We start from the raw sequence: 22,138 nt of genomic DNA on the forward strand, positions 1-22,138 counted from the left end.
TCCAAGACAATTCTTTTGTTTTTCAAAGATTCATTATTTTTAATTTTGTGTGTGTATGTGTGTGCGCGTGCGTATATATGCACCCGTGAGTGCAGGTACCCATGGTACCTAGAAGAAGGTTGGAAATGGAGCTGTAAGCCACGTGCCGTGGGTGCTAGGATCCAAACCTGGTCCTCGGCAAGAGTAGCAATGGCTCTTAGCCACTGAGCCATCGCTCCAGCCCCAATTCCTTTTCATATCCATGTCCCCTGAACTCCTTTACTAAGGTTTCCAAACACTGTTCTTTAGAAAAGCGGGCACTCAGTGAAGCCCATAAGCCCTGTAAATCAACTGTCCACAGTGACTGCAATTAGAGGGGCTGAGGAGAAGGCAACACAACTGCTTGGAGCTAGAACAGGATAGAGGCCTTGTTCTACATTTTTCAAATGTCTAGGAATTTTGAAGAGTCCATGTTCTCAGTGAAACAACTACAGTGTGTTTTCGGGGTGTCTGTGCCAAGTTCAGTCCGCTGTGAATTCAAACAGCTACATTTACAAGCAGATTTCAAACTATGCTTGATACTAAAAAGAAAACCAACATTTGATTAGTTGGGACACTACATTCCAGGTGCACGTATTTCTGAGTCCCTATCTTGAGTACTGGTCACAAGGAAACTTCTTGGCCCTAACTCTATGAAGGTGCGTCCTCTTCTGTGGAAGTTGACAGACAGGTCAGCCTACCCTCCTTGACGATGTGAGGCACAAACGCTGGAGCTGTTCTTCTGAGGTAAGGTGGACACTTTGCAGTGTGAGTGAACATATATACAAGATATGTCACTATGTAAACATACCTACCCATAGATCTTAATGTGTACCTCAAATGAAACGGTTCCCCTTTTAAAAAGCTCAAAGTGGCCGCGCCCTTCCTTTCTTCACTGGTGGCTCTGAGCCTATTTAATCTGGAAAGATCAAACTCCAGGAGTCCACAGTTCAGCAGACCACATGCCTTGTGCAAGTGTGGAGGGGGTTGCTTCATACAGAGAGGAAACTAAAGCACGGAGAGGTGAAAACTGCATGATTTTTATGACAGAGAACATTAAACATTAGCCCAAGTCATCAGAGCACGTCTGTGGACTACATGCTCCCACCATCTAAGGCTCTCTGTTGGGCCAAGCAAAGAACGCAACCCGGTTTCCTACTCTAAACTCCACCCCTTACCCTACCTTCACTTACCCCGATATCTAACTGCATCATTTAACAAAGGGCTGGCTGGACTACTCTTCTTACAAGAGCTTACAGGCCATATTCAAAGGACTGTATATCTACAGACATGAATGAACGAAATCAAAGCCAACCAAGTCCAGAGTCATCTGAAACACTCACCCATCCACTAGTGTGCATCCCAGTCCCAGGCTGGAGTCAACTGTGGCAGCACTAGTACAGCACCGGCTGCACACCCCTCACGCTCCCACGCTCCCGAGCTCCCGAGAGCCAGCACTGAGCAATGCTGGGCATGGGCCTGAGACTCTGGGCCTCTTTCTCAGTAACAACCATCACTGCCCTGCTCAACACCACGATGAGTGAGCTGTGGTGCTGCAGCCGCCTCCAGAAACCGCTGGACTATGGACAACAGTTTACAAAACCTTTCAAGACCTCAGGGTATGTAATTCACACCAGTGTGCAGAGGCATGGCAGCTGGGAACAAAAGGTCTGGCGTGTCTGTGGGTACAGCCAGCGGAGCCAGGACACACTGGTGATCCCCAGCCTCTGCGCTGTCACTTCCACGGTTCTCAGCACAGATCCTATCACCTGGCTCCAGCCAAGAGGTCCCAGCAGAGGGGCGGCTGCGGCTGCCTCCTGAAGGCACAAGAAGACTGTCTGCTAACAGTGGGTGACATGGGTGGGACACAGCCATGGGAATACTCCGCACATGGAGCATACCTGCTAACTGTTCCTGTCCCCTCCTCCACCACTGCAACATCAACTCACTCTTCTCGCTTTTCATGGGTGTTTGACCAAGCCTCCAGTCATCCAATAACTTTCTATCCACACAATTTGTTATCCAGCAAGTTTGAAAATAGTCCTTAGCATGTCCAAGCCTGCCTGGAGAGATGGTTCAACCAGTAAAAGCTAGGCTTACAACCAAAATGTCCTATCTGACCCTCTCAGACCTCTCAGAGGCTCTTAGTTGTAGACCTGACTCATGAAAACAGCCCTTGCTTTTCAGGACAGTTTGCACCTTCATACTGACTTGCCTCAGCTCATTTTCCTCTTCAGACGGATCAGAACCATCAGCTCAGATTCACAGTGAACACACACGAGGCTGAGCAGCCATTTGCTCATCACGCTTTCCAACATCAGGGGACCTCAGTACATATCAGCCCCATACTTCAACACATTCAATGGGAATGAAGGAGTCCAAACTCCTCAACACGACACTAAAAATCCTCTCTACCCAACTCTACACTCTAAACATCTTTAATTTGAAACTTTAAAGTCTCAAGTAGACCAAAATGACCATTTCAGAATCAAATTAGACAATTTCACACCACAAAACTTTGCTTCATGCCAGGCATGTTTGGAAGGCAGAGGTAGGAGGATCTCTGTGAGCTGGAGGCCTACCTGGTTTATACAGTCAGTTCCAGGCTGGCCAGTAAGACTTTGTGTAGCAGGAATCTTTGTTGTTGTTGTTGTTTGTTGGTTTGTTTGTTTGTTTGTTTGTTTTGTTTTTCGAGACAGGGTTTCTCTGAAACAAACCTGAGCCAGGTATTGGGGTGAATGCTGGTAGATCAGATGCAGAACAAGTCACAACTCTCTCACCTTGCCAATTCCTCAGCTGGTCCTGTTTCCTCAGACTGGAAGCCTCTGAGTCCTCATCCAGAATGAATCTCAGCTGAACCGTGTTGCTCCAAAGCCTGAAAGCTTAACCAGCCAAATGCTTCAAGTTTCTTGTCCTCACACCTTATATACCTTTCTGCTTTCTACCACCACTCCCTGGGATTAAAGGCGTGAGTCACCATGCTTGGCTGTATCCTTGAACTCATGGATTTCTGACTCTGGAATGCTAGGATTAAAGGCGTGTGCTACCACTACCTAACTTCTATGTTTAATATTGTGGTTGTTCTGTCTCTGACCACAGATAAGTTTATTAGGGTGCACAATATTTTGGGGAACACAATACCACCACAACCTTGTCTCAAAAAATAAAATTCAAGCACAAAATTATTTAAAACATTGGACAAAATCACCTTTAAGCTGTTGCGAGGTATTTGACTACACTGTGTCATTGTGATTGGTTTAATAAAAAGCTACATGGCCAACAACTAGGCAGGAGGTTAGGCAGGACTTCTGGTCAGAGAGAGCTCTGGGAAGAAGAAAGGTGGAGTCACCAGCCAGGATGGGAATAACGGAGATGAGGTAACGAGTGTGAAAGAAAGTGGATTAAAAATATGGGTTCATTAAGTTGTAAGAGTGAGTTAGAAACAAACCTAAGCTAAGGCCGAGCTTTCATAATTAATAAATCTTTGTTGTTTTTTGTGAACTGTCAGCCCAAAGAAAAATCCATCCACATCAGGCCATGTATATATAAGTCACACACATAAAAAAGCATTAATGAATTTCATGTCTATGCAAATCTTCAAAATCCAACCCAGTTCTAGGCCGAAGCATATCAGATAAGCGGTCTCTGGGTGAGAAATCAACACATAACAATCCTAGCACTTTATGGCAGCGTTCCCACTGATTCTGTGGGACAATGACATCTCGATCCTTAGTACAGGCCACCAAATAGTCGTGATAATTGGATGAGACATAAAATGGAAGCAGACTGACAAAAGCCATGATGGAGAGGTAGGGCTGTGTCAGCCACCTCCTCATCTGGAGTCCACAGCTTTCAGTCATCTGGAACATCTGTACCATCGTCCCTGTCACCATGGCCTCTGCCCTATCCCTTCTCTTAACACCCACCATGAGTTCTTCTTAAACAGATATAGGGACATTGGCAGGCATACCGGAACGGTCCCTAGAAAGCACAGCAAAGATGGCTGCTCTCAGCCACGGGAGCAAGGGTGACTAACAAGTGCGTGACTCAGTTAAAGCAACACTAGGCAAGCTGGACAGATTCACACCAGACGCAAGGGCCCAAAATACACTGTAAAGTTACCATCTCGACCATTTTAGAGTGAGAGTTCAACACTGCTGCCTGCATCTGTCCAGTGCACTGTTAAACCACCAATCTCCGCCCACTGTTTTCATCTTGCAAAACTGAAACTAGGCACTGAACTCCTCGCCCCTCCTACACCCTGCTCCTAGCCACTGGCAACCAGCCTCCTTCACTGTGCCTCTACAGAGCTCACTAGGTATCCCTTTTAGATTTGTTTTATTTTGTGTGCCGAAGTGTGTGGAACAAACTTGCTTACTTCACAGCTGAGACACTGGGGCAAAAGTAGGGGTGAGGGGTGGGCCAGGCGCTACAACCACCCTCCAGGGTACATTCCCAATGCCCAGAAGATAGCCTTGCACTAGGCCCCACCCACTGTTTCCATGGCAACAGCACTGCACTGAAGAACAAGCCTTCAGCATCTGGGCCTTCGGAGAGACAGCACATCCACACTACAGCGTTCTCTAGCTGAGCTTCTAGCACAAATGCCTCCTTCGTTACCCTATACACAGGACAGTCCCTACTGCAGAATGGGGGTTTGTCAGGGGCTTTCCTGAAGCCAATCAGGGTCCAGTGTCAGAAGCTGCCACAGCCACACTGTCGAACTCACGGCCACGACGAGAAGCCCACCACTGTAAAGTCACTGCCAACTTGTACCTCCCAGGAGCCCAGGAGCTCAGCGAGACCTTGAGCGGAAGGGGTCAGTCACAAAACAGGCAATCTTCCTGGACAGGCAGCAGAACAACGTGCTCGGGATCCCAGATCCAAGAAACTGAGATTTGAAGAGGCTTCTCCACTTGTCAGTGGGGAGAACTTCCGCAGTCAGGTCCCCGACCTCTGGGTGCCGTCCGTAAAGGGCAAAGACCAAGACCTAATATCCAATACTGGCGAGGGCTCTCAGCGAAGACCAGTAACCACGACCAACAACAGCGACAGTCTGGCTGTGGGGACCACTGTGCAGCTGTTTTGTTTGTTTGGTTTTCAAGACAGGGTTTCTCTGTGTAGCCCTGGCTGTCCTGGAACTCAGAGATCCACCTGCCTCTGCCTACTGTACCGTTTTCTATGAAAGAAATAAATAGGTAGCTTAAAGTTCTTCAAGAATGGGCAAACTATAAATGCAGTTAATGACACTCGGTGCCTCAGACAAATTCAGAGACTGTTGGCTTTGTTTCTGGAGCTCCAGCTAGGATGCAGGGCCTCCATGAGCAGACCTTTAAGCTAGCTACATCCCAGGACCAGACAACGCTTAGCTGTCATATTCCTTGACACACACACCTAGAACGCAAACTTCTTTATCTACAAGTAGTCAGTACAACTCTTACGATGATGCATGTCCTCCCCAACAATGGCTTTGACTGTGTGAATTACTAGTGGACTTTCTGGTACAAATAAAACAGATAAAACTCACAAACAGTTGTATTGAACACTGTTACCTGCTGGCCTCACACACTTTTAAAAACTTATTTTTATCTTATGTACATCGGTGTTTTGCCTGCATATGTCTGTGTGAGGGTGTCAGATCTTGGAACTATAGACAGTTGTGAGCTGCCCTGTGGGTGTTGGGAATTGAACCCAGGTCCTCTGGAAGAGCAGTCAGTGCTCTTAACAGCTGAGCCATCTCTCCAGCTCCCTCACACATTTTTTAATTAGTAAACTAACTTCTGCATAACCACATGCAGGAATAAGCTTACTGAGCTCCCAGAGGATGGTGGCAGCTACAAGGGCACCCTTAGCCCTGCTTACCCAGCACCCTCATTGACATGTGTGTTGCCCCTGCATGTGTTTAGTACAAATGTCACATTGCAATCACACGAAGAAGCCTTTATCTCAACAGACTTTAGCTTCACTTTAGCTTCTGAATGTAAAGGATTTAAGACCCTCTTGGGATTCTCTCCTCTAAAAGAAAAAAAGGGAAAACTTTTTTGAAATGCTGCCAGAATTTGAAGTATTGTTTAATATCTGTTATCACTGCTACAAAACAGCCAACCTCACTTTACATGAAATTATGTAACACACCAGCCATTTGTAGATGACCTATGTATTTTGACAAATGAATGGCATTTAACTGAGTTTCCTTATAGCTTTAAAATTCAAAGTATCTGGATTTTTTTTTAAGTTTACTACATTAGGCAATCAATTTCAGGATCCTGAAAACTGATTGAACAGAAACTAGCAAAACACACTGGAAACACCTATAATCGCCCTTCAGGCCCAGACACATCATACTCTCTTAATAACTAACTTTTATTGGTAAATGTTTTAGCTTTTATAAAATCTGAAATAATCTGACCAATATTTTCCTCAGTTTAAAGCATGAGGATTTTTAGTTCTTCCTAACATTTGTCCAATTCAAATAAAACCAGCAATGTTAAGTAAGACACTTTCAGTTTAAGACTGCAGTATCATTATTCTGAAGGAAATACAAATAACTCAGTCTATTTCCACAATTTTTGCTTGGTCATCCTTACACGAAACTGGTGTGCTTCCCCACATTCTCTCGGGCTGACTTCCTGACAACTTAGGCATTTTTAGAATGCACTAGATACACTTTATGGCACTGATTTATTCTTATTGTAGATTCCAAAGATGTTTAACACAAAATATAAATGACATCATGGGACAGGTGACATGCAGATAGCATCTCAGCCATTAACTGTTACATTATATCCTGCCTTACTCCATGTAAGTAAACATTCAGCACCCTCTGTAAATTGGTAAAAAAAAAAAAAAAAAAATTCTAAGACGCAAAACTACGAGAAGAACTGATTTATTCAAATAACCCTTTAAAACATGATTTTATCAATGAAATTGATAATAAAAAAAAATTCTACTTATGCCTTTTCCTAAAGTTCTACTCTGGCATTCTTTTTTTTTTTTTTTTTTTTTTTTGGTTTTTCGAGACAGGGTTTCTCTGCGTAGCTTTGCGCCTTTCCTGGAGCTCACTTGGCAGTCCAGGCCGGCCGCCTGCCTCTGCCTCCCAAGTGCTGGGATTAAAGGCGTGCGCCACCACGCCCGGCTCATCTACTCTGGCATTCTTAACATCCTTCCCAAAATACCATTAAAAACTTACTGAAATTCTGGACCACCCATTCTAAATAAATCCGTCGCCATTTCGAAGGTGACTTAGACCCTCCAGTCAGTACGGAGTCACAGCACTTTAACAGAGAGGGATGACAAAACTCAGAGGACAAAACCCCTACCCACTCTCCTTTAACTGAATCCCAACTGAAACTTTCATTCCTCTTCAGGGTTAAGAGAAAACTGAAAAGAAAAAGCCAATATAAACTCTACAGGAAAATAGGCCAGGCAGTGGTGGCACACGCCTTTAATCCCAGCACTCGGGAGGCAGAGGAGGCTGATTTGTGAGTTCAAGGCCAGCCTGGTCTGTCTACAGAGCGAGATCCTGGTCAGTCAAGGATCCACAGAGAAACCCTGCTTGAAAAACCAAAAAACAATAGAACCCCAGTTAATGTTGCCAGGATTCCACTCTCACACAAAAGACCACATGCTGAAGTGAGGCAGTGAGGAGATGCCCGCCCCCCATGAGGCTGAGGTCCTGAGAGCCCCTGGAGATGGAAAGTGGGTTGCAGGGGAGGTGGCAGGCAGGGGGTGTGGTCAGCGGCTGGGGAGGACAGAACACCAGCACACAAGTGTGAGGGCGGGTCAGGAAGACAGACCTGGGCTGCAGACAGTGAGTGCTGGGCCCTCAGTCCTCTGGGCAGCCATTCTCCACACAGGGTCGGCCCTCGAGTTCTCCTGCCAACGCTGCCCAGATTCTGCCCACTTCTAGCAAGGCGGACAAAACCACACGACGCCTCTCAGCTGTCTCCATCCACAGGTCCAACAAAGCAAGTTTTTACTGCTGACACCAACAACAGAGCAGTGGAGAGTGGGAAAAGACAGGCAGGCCGACGGACGGACGGACGGATGGACAGACAGGAGGCTTTTCTCTGGACCCAGGCAGGGATCAAAGCAGGACAAGGAAGGAAAACAGAGGAAGTGGAGAAAGACATCAGGACAGTCCTGTTCTGACAAGCAGGAGGAGTCAGGATTATGTGTGTCAAGGCCTGTTTATAACAAAACTTTAAGAATTCCAAAGATAAAACACAGCCCTAAACATCATTATAAAAGATAATAAACACTGAACTGTCTCAAGAAGACAGTTCATTTATTTAATGTAAAAGCTGTCTCAAGTGGAGCTGATGCTAACTAACACGCTCCGTTCAATGCCCATGCCAGACCCCAGTGTGCAGTGAATGCAGCAGCCAGGTACTCTACAAGTCAATTCACGGCCAAGCGCTCCCTTCAGCCGCACCTGGAAACGTTTAAGTCTGTCACGCCATGGATGTTAGTAGTTAGAAGTGAGGCCTGAAGATTAACCACATCTGAAAGTTAAACTATCATTTCATACAGCTCCAAAAGATCACCAACTGGAGTAAAAAGGCAGGAGGAACACAGGGGGACACAGGGCTAATCGCCTCCAAGGCCCTCATAAGCAGTTTTATCAAAGAATTGATAAATGTGTCACACATGGCTTGTAAAGTTCTCTCAGCCCAGAGTGTTCTTCAAATTCTGAAACGTCATTTTTCAGTTAGATAAAATTTCAAAGCATTTTTAAGGAAGTACACTGTAGCTTTGCCACCCAGCCAGTGACCATGTGCATGACCCCTCTCTCCAGGGTACTCAAAAACTCTGAAGGGACACAGGAACAAGCAGAACCATTCACTCAGGGGCTACAAAACAATTCACAGAGGTCAGATGCAACCAAATTCGACTTCTAGAAGAAATACACACACTTGGCCCTACTCCATCCAGGTACCTTCTGAAGGTCTGTTAATATGAAGACTCACTCTTAATTCAGATTTGTTCTAGCTATAAAAACCTTAAATGCAGCACAGGTTTTCTCACTAACTTTTATATGCCTAATGTTCTCTGCCAATACTCTTCCAAAGCACAAGGTAGTTTTCATGCCCACCCATTCACATGCGCATGCGCATGCGCACGCGCGCACACACAGACACAGACACACAGACACAGACACACACAGACACACACAGACACACACAGACACACACACACACACACACACACACACACACACACAGAGCGAGAGAGCGCAAAGGGGAACTGCAAATTCAAACAGATGGAGGAAGCAGAGCTGAGAACTAACCAAGGCCCGAGGCCCAACCATCTCCCAGCACACTGCAAGCCTGCCTCATACCACCAAAGCCATGCAGCGCAGGCTGCTTCCCTTGACACGGCCTTCCTTCCCTCGAGGAACTAGAGGCCACAACACTGTATGTATCCTACTGTGATCAGAGTGGGTGACCTGATATGCTTTCTAATGTGCAAAACCAAGTCTGTCTGTTCGTTTGTTTGTGTAGTTTTTTGTTTTTGAGACCGAGTCTCACTATGTAGCTCTGACTGTCCTGGAACTCACTATGTAGACCAGGCTAGCTTCCAACTAACAGAGATCCACCTGCCTCTGCTGGGACTAAGGCATGCACCACCACGGCCAGCTACAGACAGAATCTTAACACTTACCACTTTAATCACACAACATTTCAACAGGCATGCAACATTTTCCTGAGGATTCAAAGCTGCAAAGAAGCCTGCTTTTCTGGCCCTCGCCTGGCTCTGCCATTCTGACCTGTGTCATAGCTTTTAATAACTGTTTACAGCCACTGGGTGTAAGTATCAAAGTGGTTGCTGGGTGATAATTATTTCTTCTTGCACCATCCCTGTTGACAGAGACGGGCAGAATGAGGTCCAGGCCTGGGTCTGGAAGGAGCACAGTATTGTTATACCTGCTAAAGCTGGAATTTCCCATTATCACTGAAATGACTATCAATGCGAACCTGAGCTAGCTGCCTCTTCCCTTTTAAAAATGCCAACACAGCAAGCTGTTTCCTTTCACAAAATTAGGACGCTGTGTTATCACAAAAGGCCCACAGCCTGCCCCTGGACTGCAGGGCCCAGCTGGTGCCTCCACCATAGAACACCAGAAAACGCCAGTACGAGGCAGGCCATGGGGGAGGAGGGCGGAAGTTAGGAAGGAAGACGTCCACCTCAGCATTCAAGCTGTCAGGCTGAGGAGAAACAAAGGTTAGACGCGGCGCCCAGTTACTGCCGACGGTGATGTCCCGTGTATCCACTCCCAGTTATTCCCACCTGTTTGAACAGGGTGAGCCCTCAGGAGGCTCAGACTGCTGACAGGCTAAGGGACAGGCTAAGGGACAGGCTAAGGGGGGTTCCCCTTCAAAGCCACTTAATCATTGCAAACACCATCAGCATAAGATGCAATGGCAGATTCACAGTCAGGTGGCCCAAAAGGCTTTCTTTGATGAAAATAGAACAACAGATCACAGCTCTCTGAATCATCTCTGTTCTACAGGTGGAGGAACAGATGAGAACAGTGGGGTTTGCTTCTGATATTTACAGATCTGTACTCAATTCACACACAAGAGTTCTTATGATAAATTTTATAATAGTGTCATGAGTTGTTAAGATACTGTACCAAAGAGAATTCTTCTTTTTTTTTTTTTTTTTTAATTTTATTTTTCGAAATAGGGTTTCTCGTGTAGCCCTGGCCATCCTGGAATTTCCTCTGTAGAACATGCTGGTCTCAAACTCAGAAGTTCGACTGCCTCTGCCTCCTGAGTGCTGGGATTAAAGGTGTGCGCCATCACTGACAGGTGAATTCTTTTAAAGGAGAAAAATATATAAAAGTTAGGTCTGCTAGAGCATAATCAGTGAAGGCCCACTTCAAGTCAAAGCCTTACTATACCATTAAGAAAAAGAAAACAGCCAGTGGATGCTGGTCACCAGGAGCCGGGCTGCACAGAAGCGGCTGTGTGAGGCAGTGGTGCTGCACGCCTTTAATCCCAGCACTTGAGAGGCAGAGGCAGGTGGATCTCTGTGAATTCGAGGCCAGCCTGGTCTATAGAGTGAGTTTCAGGACAGCCAGGGCTGAAAAGTTATACAGAGAAACCCTGTGGGGGGAGGAGTCGAGGAGGAGGGGGAGGAGGGGGAGGAGAGGCCGTGTCACTGGCATGGGTAAGTTGCTGCCCTTCGAGACGGCAGGGTGATTAGGATTCTTAGAAAGAAAGTGGTTGGTTGGAAGTTTCATTGAAAGAAACTAAACCCAACTGCATCGGTTTAATTCTTCTCAATCAGTATCTCTGGTCTGTGCTAACTGCTTAGACAACAAGAAAGAAAAGGATGAGTAAGAGATGGTTCTGCCCAGTAGGAGCCACACAGATGCTAAACAACAGCTGAGGAGAACAGTTTCGGACAGCCCCCTGCACAGCACAGAACTGACTTGAGCCTCCTACAAAGGCACAGAGTCTGTGGGTTTTGCAGAGGCTGCAGGAGAGAACCCCTGACTCCTTTCCACAGCAGAGATGTGGGCAGTGGGGTTCCCTGAGAAGCTGAACCTGGGAGAAGGCAGAACAGAGCCCAAATTCTTATGCTGGATCACAGGACCAGTGAGGTCAGAAGGGACCAGCAAAACCACACAGGTGTGCCTGGCCAGTGTTATAAAAGACCAGGCAAAACTACGAGCTTCCTGCTTATTTTAGTCAGGGCACCAAGTCCCAAGGGAGGGTCTGGGCATGCTTGCGGCTGAAGGGACACAATGGGTCAAACATCTGGGAGGGGCTGGGAAATGGGCTGCATGAGGAGGGCAGGTGAGCCCAGACAGAGATGTGCAGAAAGCAGCAAGATGATCTGTCCAATAGGTGTGTGGCACAGAAACCAGAGCCCAGCGAAGAACTGGTCTGGGTGGGGGAAGCAATTGGTTTCAGTCTGTGAGTGACACTGGAGGTGTGAGCGAGATACCAGACAGAAGAGCAAGCAGTCAGCTTCAGGAAAGGTCACGCTGGGATCTATAGGTCTGCAAGCTACTCAGAGGTGGTAACAAACGTCTGAGGTGAATAAAATCACTTGAAAAACAGCATATTGGCAGGATAGAGAGGAAAAATCATTTTAACATGACTGAGGGGTGAAGGAAGCCACAGCCATGGACAACCAGCCAGAGACACTGAGTTAAGCCAAGACGAAGCTCAGCTCAGTTGAGAGTTCCTCAGGGACCCGGTGGCCATGAGCATTATGCTGGGGGCAAAACATTACACACGTGATGCTGAGCTGAGTGTTTGGCTCAATGGGAAAGTGCTTGCCTAGTGTGCACAGGGTCCGAGGCTGGATCACAGTGAGAACAGTAAAATAGCAACAGTAGATAGAAGACGTGTCCAGTCAAGGCAATCAAAGGGGCTGGGGATGCAGCGCAATGACAAAGCTCTTGCCTAGCATGGGGGAGACCTTGAGGGGGGCAGCTGAAAAAAGAACTCTGGGAGGGCATAATTAGAGTCACAGGAACTGCAGAGACAACAACAAAGAACATTACAGAAAACTTGAAGCTGACACTTGAAAATGATGCGCAACAGAAGATGCTGTAGAGAAGTTCAGGTTGTTGAAACTGCCTCAGAAATAAACATCTAATCACCATAAAAACAGGTTTACCTGAGATCATCTACAGGTAAAGTAAATGGCACATCAACAGCAGCTCAAAGGAAAAAGAAGGACTAGCAAAGGTTCAGAAAGGGACTTCAGCTGATACAAGGGAAGGGTGGTCCCAACTGCACTACCCGAGTTTTAGGTCAGGAGACGATGAATTCTGACACTGGGGAACCCTTCCCATCATCTTACAAATGAGAAGAAAGTCTTGTGTAGCAGGAATCTTAAAGAGTCTTATTAATAAGATCAAACCCGGACCAGGTATTGGGGTGAATTCTGGAAGATCAGAGAACCAGAACAAGCCACAGCTACCTCACCTGGCCTGGCCAACTTCTCAGCTGGTCTTGTTTCCTCAGACTGGATGCTTCTGTGTCCTCATCCCAATGGCTCTCAGCTGAACTGGTGCTCGAAAGCCTGAATCTTAACCAGCCAAATGCTTCTTGTTTCTGATCTTCACGCCTTATATATTTTTCTGCTTTCTACCACCACTCCCTGGGATTAAAGGTGTGTGTCACCATGCCTGGCCATTTCGAATGTAGCCTTGAACTCACAGAGATCCAGAGGGATTTCTACCTGTGGAAGCTAGGATTAAAGGCATGTGCTACCACTGCCTATCCTTTATGTTTAATATTGTGGCTGTTCTGTCTCTGACCCCAGATAAGTTTATTAGGGTGCACAATATTTTGAGGAACACAATCCTACCACAGTCTTGTCACTACCTCTCTAACGCTCTACTATGGACATGTCATCATGAACCTCTTTGACATCTATACATGGAACAGGAGGATTTCTACAAGTTTACACTCCAATGCATAAGGGGCTCTATCCCAAAACTAACTTTTATGAAATCACTCTTTCCTCAGTCACAATTCCAGCAGGAAACTGCCTTCACTCTTCCCTGGTGAGTGTCTCGACTTGGTTGCTGGTCCTATGCCATCCTCTACTGCCACCAGGACCCAGATTCTTGGTATTCCACCATGAACTGAAGACCAGCAGCTCTCCAGGGATCCTCCATGCCTTCAGCACCAGCCTGGGCCTGCTGAGTCCAGTAGCATCACAAGACTGAGCATCTAGAGTGTTCTCATAAAGAGTTTTTCTTTTATGAGTCCATTATTTTTCATTCAAAATTTCTTCAAATGTAGCAAGACTAACCAACATGATTTTTCAATGAGTTCTCTGAAAACTTAGGACAAAGCATACTGTGACAGCCCATCACTCTATGAGCACAGCTCCTAAAGAAGGAAGGGGTCAGGCTGGACATTCAGCCATTAGCTCTGCTAATTGAAGCAGAACATTCAGAACAGAATATTTTCAACATTTTTCTGCTAGTAAATATAAGAAGAAATTTAGACAAAAACCTCAAGTGAGCTTAGTCCTATTTTTCATACGTGAGTGGATATAATTTACACATGAACATCAACCAAGTCAAAGGAATCCTCTCCTGGGTTTATTTCTTCAGAGGATTTATTCAGAGTAATTTTAAGTCTTTGCAAGTGACTCACTGATTTCATTTTGGTCTACTTATTCTCTAGTTTGTATCTTGCATATTTCAATTTCTTATTTGATCAATGTTTGGCTTATATCAAAAAAGAGTAGTTCCTAGGCTGCCTGCCTTGTACGGAAACCCAATGACAAGAGTTCAACCCTAAAAACTCACTTGAAAAATAAAATCAACAGAGCGAGTTCCAGGATAGCCAAGGCTATAGAGAAAAACTGTCTTGAAACACTAAAAATAAATATAAAATAGTAAATAAAATAAAATACCACCAAAGAAGAAGGATGGAAAGAAAGGGAAAAAAAAAAAAAAAGAGCCAGGCGGTGATGGTACACGCCTTTAATCCCAGCACTTGGGAGGCAGAGCCAGGCAGATCTCTGTGAGTTCCAGGCCAGCCTGGTCTACAGAGTGAGATCCAGGACAGGCACCAAAACTACACAGAGAGACCCTGTCTTGAAAAACAAACAAAAAAGAAAAAAGAAAAGAAAAGAAAGAGGGAGGGAGGAAGGAAGGGAGGGAGGGAAAAGAATGGAAAGGAAAGGGGGCAGGGAAAGAAGAGAGAGAAGAAAGAAACCAAACCAGGATTCCCGGGACTTTCTGGCAGCCAGGCTGGCCTAATGAGCCCATTCCAAGGCAGTGAGAAATTCTGCCTCAAAGCAAGTGAAGGACCCCAAGGAACAATGCCTGAGGTGGCTGGCCTCTGGCCTGCATACACAGTTTACACATGAGCACAAGCACCTCCCAATCACAAACATGCACATGCACATCACCAACGACGCATTCCTCTGTAATTGCAGCTCCTTTAAGTTCTTAAAGTGTCACAAGGAATCTCTCATGCATGTGATCCAATTAACTTTATCATTTTTTTTAACAGAATACTCAAAGTGCTTTAAATAGTCACTACTAGTCTGGTGTGGTTTAACACCCTTTTAACTTATTTAATAAGCATTTCTAAACATCTACTATATTCCAAAGTACTAGGTGCTTACAGTAATATTTCTCATCATGAGGTTAGTAGTAATTCTTCCCTTTTTAAATGAGGAAGTTGGAGCTCAATTTGTTGAAAAGATCACCAATGCTTCCCAAGTTTATGTGGATCAAGATTTGAGATTGGAACCAGTCTTTCTGTCTCTAAAACCAAGGCTCGCTCTCTCACCATGCACCCTGATATAAACTAAATGAAGCACTCTCCCTACCCTCAGGAAGGTACCCATTACAACATGTCAACTCTTTGGATTTTTCTAAATAGTAGTATCCCACTCTTCCAAAACTGTGTGGGGTCCCCCCCCCCCCCGCGCCCCGTATAACTCTACTAATTTTTATATAATTTAACACTTATTTCCTGCCTATTACTTTGAATGAACTATTAAGTACACTAGGTGTTCACAGTAAAGATGGGAATAGTTAAGGAAGAAATCCATCTTAATCTTGACCAATGCACATAATAACTGAAGCCCAAGCTTCCCCCAAAGAGTAATTATTGTCACTATAGGGAATACACTCTCCTATTTTCTATTCTTTTCTACATTTCTCTAAATGCTTGTTATGATCTAATTATTTCACAAATGGTCGCCAATATTATTTCACAATATTGCCCTGATCAAACAGGCTCTCCAGATGAAGTGTGGACGCTGTTTCTGATGCAGTCTGGCTACCTTATAAAGATGAAGTGTTCACAGTGGGAATGCACCAGGAGGCAGGTTTTCCTTCTGCACATAATGGAGTATTACAGATCATTCAAACCACCCTCCACTGAAATGACCTCATGTTTAATCATATGGGGTTTTTTGTTTGTTTGTTTTTTGTTTTCTTTTTTGTTTGTTTGTTTTTTGTTTTTTGTTTTTGTTTTTTGTTTTTGTTTTTGTTTTTCGAGACAGGGTTTCTCTGTGTAGCTTTGCGCCTTTCCTGGAACTCACTCTGCAGCCCAGGCTGGCCTTGAACTCACAAAGATCTACCTGGCTCTGCCTCCCGAGTGCTGGGATTAAAGGCATGCGCCACCACCGCCCAGCTGTATTTACTTTTGAAAGCTTCTATTTCTTCCATTAGAAAACATTAAGTTGTTGGGCCCAAATTATTAATGCAAACTATTTTTTGACAACTGCAGCAATCTGACATAAGGTTGAGATCAGAGAAGAGTTTATCACCAGTAATTAGGAAAACCAACAACCTTGGTGTTTGAAGAAACCAAACTCATCTTTAAATGTTATGATTAGCAGCACGTTTTAAAAAGAATGTTGGTTTATAATCTGGAAAACCTCTTCTGGCAGAATAGGTGGAAGAGACCTATTAAATAATTCACATACACTCATTCAAAAGCAAAGATCTACAAGATCTCAAAGGTCTACAGGACGGGGGATGCAGGTCAGGGGTAGAAGGCTTGCACAGAGACGTGTGCAAGTCTCTGTGTTCAATCTGAACACAGCCAAAGAGCCAAAAGAACAGCACACTGAAGGTCTGGAGTGAAGGTGAACTGCCAGTCATGCCGGTCTGAGGGAGAAGCTGGACTGGAGCCTGTCAGCCTGGTGGCCTCCTACTGCCCACAGTTTGAGTATCAGTGCCAGCAGCCAGCTCCAATCTCCCCCTTACCCAGAACGCCAAGGTCATTGCAGTGTGAGCTCTACAACTTGAGTGCATGATTCCATGACCCTGTGCGCTGTAGTCTAATCACTTCCGGGGGAACACTTCATCTCTCCAATGACCTTCAGGTGTGCTTATAAACACGCTAGCTAAATATAAGTGTATGCACACAACTACCTGAACATCAGTTTCATTTGTAATCTTCATTTCACACACTGCCTACCGAACTCTCACTCTGGATCCCACCACACACACTATAACATCAGATAAGAACCATTCTCCTCTAAAAGAAGAAATTACTGTTTTTATTGTGCCAGTCTACCTTCAGCTATAATTCCACACCCATTCCAAAGCACCACCAGCAATACAAAAATACACATCACTTTTCTTTTTTTAGATTGTGAAGTATTTAAATGACTGAAATTGTTTTTGAATAAAATCATTCACTATATAACCATGTGACACTTTAAAACACTAAATCATACTCAATTAGACACCTGTACCTCTTCCAAGGTAGTTCTCACAAGAGGGAATCAGAAAAGTAGCCTGTGCTTTGAATCCTTCCCCTTTAGGGTGGTCACAGTCACCAAGGAGTTCCTCAGCAAGCAGGCTTTCCAAAACAGTCTGTCTCTCTCTCTCTCTGTAAATAATGTAATTAAAAGAAGGGGGGAGGAAACAGGAAGGAAATGGGGCTGTAGTTCAGCAGACAGAGTGCTTGCCTTCCATTCATGAAGCCCTGAATCCAATCCCCAGCAGCACCACACAAACCAAGTGTGGTGGCACACATCTCTAATCTCAGAATTTAGGAGGTGGATATAGGAGTATCAGAAGTTCAGGGTCAGCAGGGCGGTAGTGGCGCACGCCTTTAATCCCAGCACTTGGGAGGCATAGGCAGGCCAGTCTGTGAGTTCGAGGCCAGCCTGGTCTACAGAGTGAGTTCCAGGAAAGGTGCCAAAGCTACACAGAGAAATCCTGTCTCGGAAAAAAAAAAGTTCAGCGTCATCCTCAGCTACCAAGCAAGCTTAAAGCCAGCCAGTCTGGGCTACATGAGATCCTGTCTCACAAATACAAAAACCAGAAAAGAAGGAAATTTAACACAGTGTTCCTAAACTTCAAGTACAAATCTAGACAATGGTGTCAGTCGGCGAATTATGTGTATCTCTCAGTTACTCATAAAGAGTTCAATGCTAAGGATAATGAAAACAAGTTTCATCTGCTATGTTATCCTATGAAGAATATGTTTGCATAACAGCAATCTTTAAAAATAATAGAACTTGTACTGCTGAGATGTCTCGGGGCTAAAGATGGCTGCTCCTGATAACCTAAGTTTTATCCTGGGACCATGAAGACAGGAGGGAACTGATTCCTGCAAGTTGTTCTCTGACCACAACACACACACACACACACACACACACACACACACACACACACGTAAATAAAGGTAGACTTTTAAGAAAAATCACAGCAGTCTGATGCAGAGTAGAAGATGTGCACTCTATGTGTAGCAGATTCAGAAGAATGGATGACTGCTCTCAGAAATTTGAGAAGTTCTGATATAATGAATTTATTTATGGGACAAATAAAGGCGATCAAAGTCTGCTATAATTAAAGGTGTTTGGCACAGATGTTGGTCCTCAAATGCTTGCTTGTCAGCTGTCTAATCCATACTGACACTGCGGCAATTAGCATACCGTCTATGATACTGTAAATGCAAATCCAACAAAATTAAGCTATTATACATTGGGAAGTGAATGCTGACTGAGCTATCCAATGTACTTATATCTCTATTACTGTGTCAGCTGTATGTATGGCACATAGCCAAATCAGCTATGATCAATATGAAGAACATCAAGAAATACCCCAAACAAGGGGCCATGTGCTGACCTACACTAGTAAAGCCACACAGCGCTCCTCTCAAGGGGGTAACTTTAAACATAAAGCAAAGATGGAGTTTCCAAGGGCACTTTCTGAGACACATTCAATCCCTATTTATTTACTGAGGCTCTACTACATACCAAACACTATCCTGAGTCCCGGAGACCAAGGAATGAGTAAGATAATGGGAGGGGATAATGGGAGAGCAGCGTGTGACAGGGAGAGCGACAGTGGGACCTGACAGGCTTGCCATCCTGACTCCGAGGAACCATTCTCTCAGGATTCTATGGGCCTCTAAGTCCATCTGTTGCAGGTGGCTTCCCTCTGGGAACAGAAGTGGACGATCACAGAACCTAACTAAGTAAGAACATCTACCTACCTTATGATTTAGAAGACCCCAGGACCTCCCAGGAAAACACCACTTACAAACTAAAAACTGTATAGAGACCCCTGTCCAGACTTAAAATTGGAGGAGAAAGAATAATGCCTAGAAATTTTCAAACATTACATATTTCAATATCAAAGATGTGTTTTATTGCTGTCAGTAAATACCTTTCTTCCTAAAAGCAAGCTAGTTATCAATTCTGGCTGGTTAACATTTTGAAACCAGCAGAAACACTTAAGGACACAAAGTTCCCTATCAGTTGCCTGCTTCTCCTGGAAAGGGTACGAAAGGGCCTTTTCACCCTAGTCCCTTGTGAGGCTTTAGGATTCACAACCCATCACTGCACTGTGAAACATCTGATGAAGCCACTACAAACACTGGCTTGTGGCATGAACCTTAAAAGTTCTTATTAATAAGATCAAACCTGAGCCAGGTATTGAACTGGAAGATCAGAAAACCAGAACAAGCCACAGCTACCTCACCTTGCCGGATCTTCAGCTGGTCTTGTTTTCTGACTGGAGGCCTCTGAGTCCTCATCCAGAATGGGTCTCAGCTGAACTGCTGCTAGAAGCCTGAAAGCTTAACCAGCCAAATGCTTAACCAGGCCAAATGCTTCTAGTTTCTGGTCCTCGCACCTTATATACTTTTCTGCTTTCTACCATCACTCCCTGGGATTAAAGGCTGGTTTTCTGGGATTAAAGGCGTGAATCACCATGCTTGGCAGTATCCTTGAACACATGGATTTCTGCCTCTGGAATGCTAGGATTAAAGGCGTGTGCTATCACTGCCTATCCTTTATATTTAATATTGTGGCTGTTCTGTCTCTGACCCCAGATAAGTTTATTAGCATGCACAATATTTGGGGGAATACAATACCACACTGGCTGTGTTCACTAAACCAGGAGCATCACTGGTGTGGTCCACAGTCATCTTGCCTTGGCCATGGCCCGGCACTCCAACATCAGTGTCTTCTCTGGGGTCCTCAGGGCTGGTCTCCCTCACACAGCTCTCTCCCTGCTTTCCGAGTGACTACAGCTCTGCCTCTTGTTCTGAGGGTGCTGAAGGCAGAACACTGAGTGGGTTTCCTTTCCTTGAAACATGCTTGTTGTGTATTTCTGCGATCAAATTCCTGTCTTTTAACATGTGTTTTAAATGACCTCTTCTGCCAGTGTACAAAAGACAGTTTGAAGGTTGGGCTATGCTTCTGTGTGACAGCTATAAACAATATAACAGACTACAGGGCTGGGGCCTCTAGTCAGGAGGTGAGGACGGCACTGAAAACCAGGGCCTGCCACTGACAGGAACCCCAGACTGCAAGGGGGAACACCAGGACACCGTTAACATGACAAACACCCCAAATCAACTAGACAGTCAGTGTAGCTCCTTCCTATGAAAATGACAACGGTCTTTTGTATAGAAGTGGAGAAAGAATCCGTAAATTCATGTGGAGAGGCCAGAGCCCAAAATAATCCAGACAACCGTGTAAGGGAGCAATGCTGAAAGACCGGCCCTTTTCAACCTTACAGCTGCACCAAGACACCACCATCAAAACAGCTGTACTGGACTACAGACCAAGAGCAAGCCTGGCGATCTGTGGCCAAATGGTTTTCAACCACACCAACATGACGGGCCATTCAACAGTCACATGGAAAAGCACAGAACTGAACCCTAGCTCACATCAAATAGAGAAACACCTACCTGTAAGGACTGGAAACACAGCTGAGCCTTTGCCGTCTCGCACACAGCACTAAAGGCAACATCAAGGACAACTTCAACTTTCAAAATTAAAAGTGCAAAAGACAGTATCAAGACGATGACAAAACCACCCCAGAAATGGTGGGTGACAGTGCCCCCACCTGGAGCTGGGGCTGTGGGGAAACCCACTGCGTATTCAGCAGTAGCAGCCCACTCTTCCCAAACTGATCCATCTAGAATCACCAAGCAGATCTTAGTACATTTGTAATGTCTCCAAAGTCAGCTTAGGACCAAGGAGTAGAGCAGGGCCCCCAAGCTAAAACTGCATCCATCGAGGAGCAAGGAAACAAACTAAGATGTGTGCTCTGCAGCCATTAGTCTTCAGACCAATTAGTTATGGCTGAGAAGTTAGCACATGTTTTTCTGGTACAATTTACTGAAAATGCTCTATTTATCCCTTCATCTCACCTTTCAAGTTACTGAAGTCCCAAGACAAAACACATAAATAGCAAGCTGCCCTCCCAGTCTTCAGTGTGAATTTAATTAGTAGTGCAAACAGAGCCCTTGCGTCTAAGGGCAGCTCATTACACATCTTTAAGAGGCCACTGGAAGCCTTGATGCTCCTGGTCATCCCAACCCAGAGCATCCCCAGCCACACACCTGTAAAGTCGGATTGTTGGTTTTGTTTTTTATTCCCTCTCCATATGAACAGAGGATTAAGTATCTCTGCCAATTAAAATATTATTTGTGGAGTACTATCCTGATGTGCACTCAGGCCAAACACATCATTTAAGTAATAAAGATTAACATTTTTTAAAAAAAAGTATTGAATTTGCATCTCATCCTTGAGAAGGGGCCATGCTAGTCTCCTCTGTTTTGTTCTAGTTTTAATATATGTGTTCCCAAAGGGCCAAATTTAAAAAATAAGGTGAATCAAAATTTTGTCTTAAACTCCTCTCTGTAATTTAAGACCCTGACCTTAAGTTCTCAATCACAAGACTTTGTCTATAGAAGAAATGTTTACATGAAAATTGTAGCTTCAAGAAAATGACTAAATATAAAAATTTAAACACATTTTAAATAAAACTGTGGTTATAAAAATGTCATTTGGGGTTAAGGATTTGATTTAGCTCAGTGGTAGAACACTAACCAAAGCCTGGACTCAGGCATCTGCTGAGGTGGAAAGTGGGGAGGCTTAATTGACTTTAAATTGTGTGTACCTGTTTTTTAACTTCTTAAGGAAAAATTAAAATTATCTCTTATTGTTCAAAAGCAGTAGATTCTGTGTCTAGTTTTCTCTACTAATCTATCTTACAGATCTTAAAACCAAACCTTCCATTATTACAAAATCTGAAACAGCTTAGTTATGAGTAAACACAGTTCTAGATGTCCAAACAGAATGCCAATATTTAGGAAATGTAATCCTTTATCTAATCAAGCACAGTAAGTCAATTCTGAGA

General features: G+C 44.7%; 1 protein-coding gene and 1 pseudogene across 6 annotated transcripts in view; both read right to left on the bottom strand.

Annotated features, from left to right (window-relative positions):
* The window catches only part of Ncoa2 (nuclear receptor coactivator 2), a 258,198-nt gene that overhangs the window by 195,302 nt on the left and 40,758 nt on the right, over window positions 1-22,138 (bottom strand). The window lies entirely within an intron of this gene.
* LOC121827709 (U6 spliceosomal RNA) lies at window positions 21,494-21,589 on the bottom strand (annotated as a pseudogene).

Source organism: Peromyscus maniculatus, chromosome 2 (assembly GCF_049852395.1).
Source record: "Peromyscus maniculatus bairdii isolate BWxNUB_F1_BW_parent chromosome 2, HU_Pman_BW_mat_3.1, whole genome shotgun sequence".
Taxonomy (NCBI): Eukaryota; Metazoa; Chordata; class Mammalia; order Rodentia; family Cricetidae; genus Peromyscus; species Peromyscus maniculatus.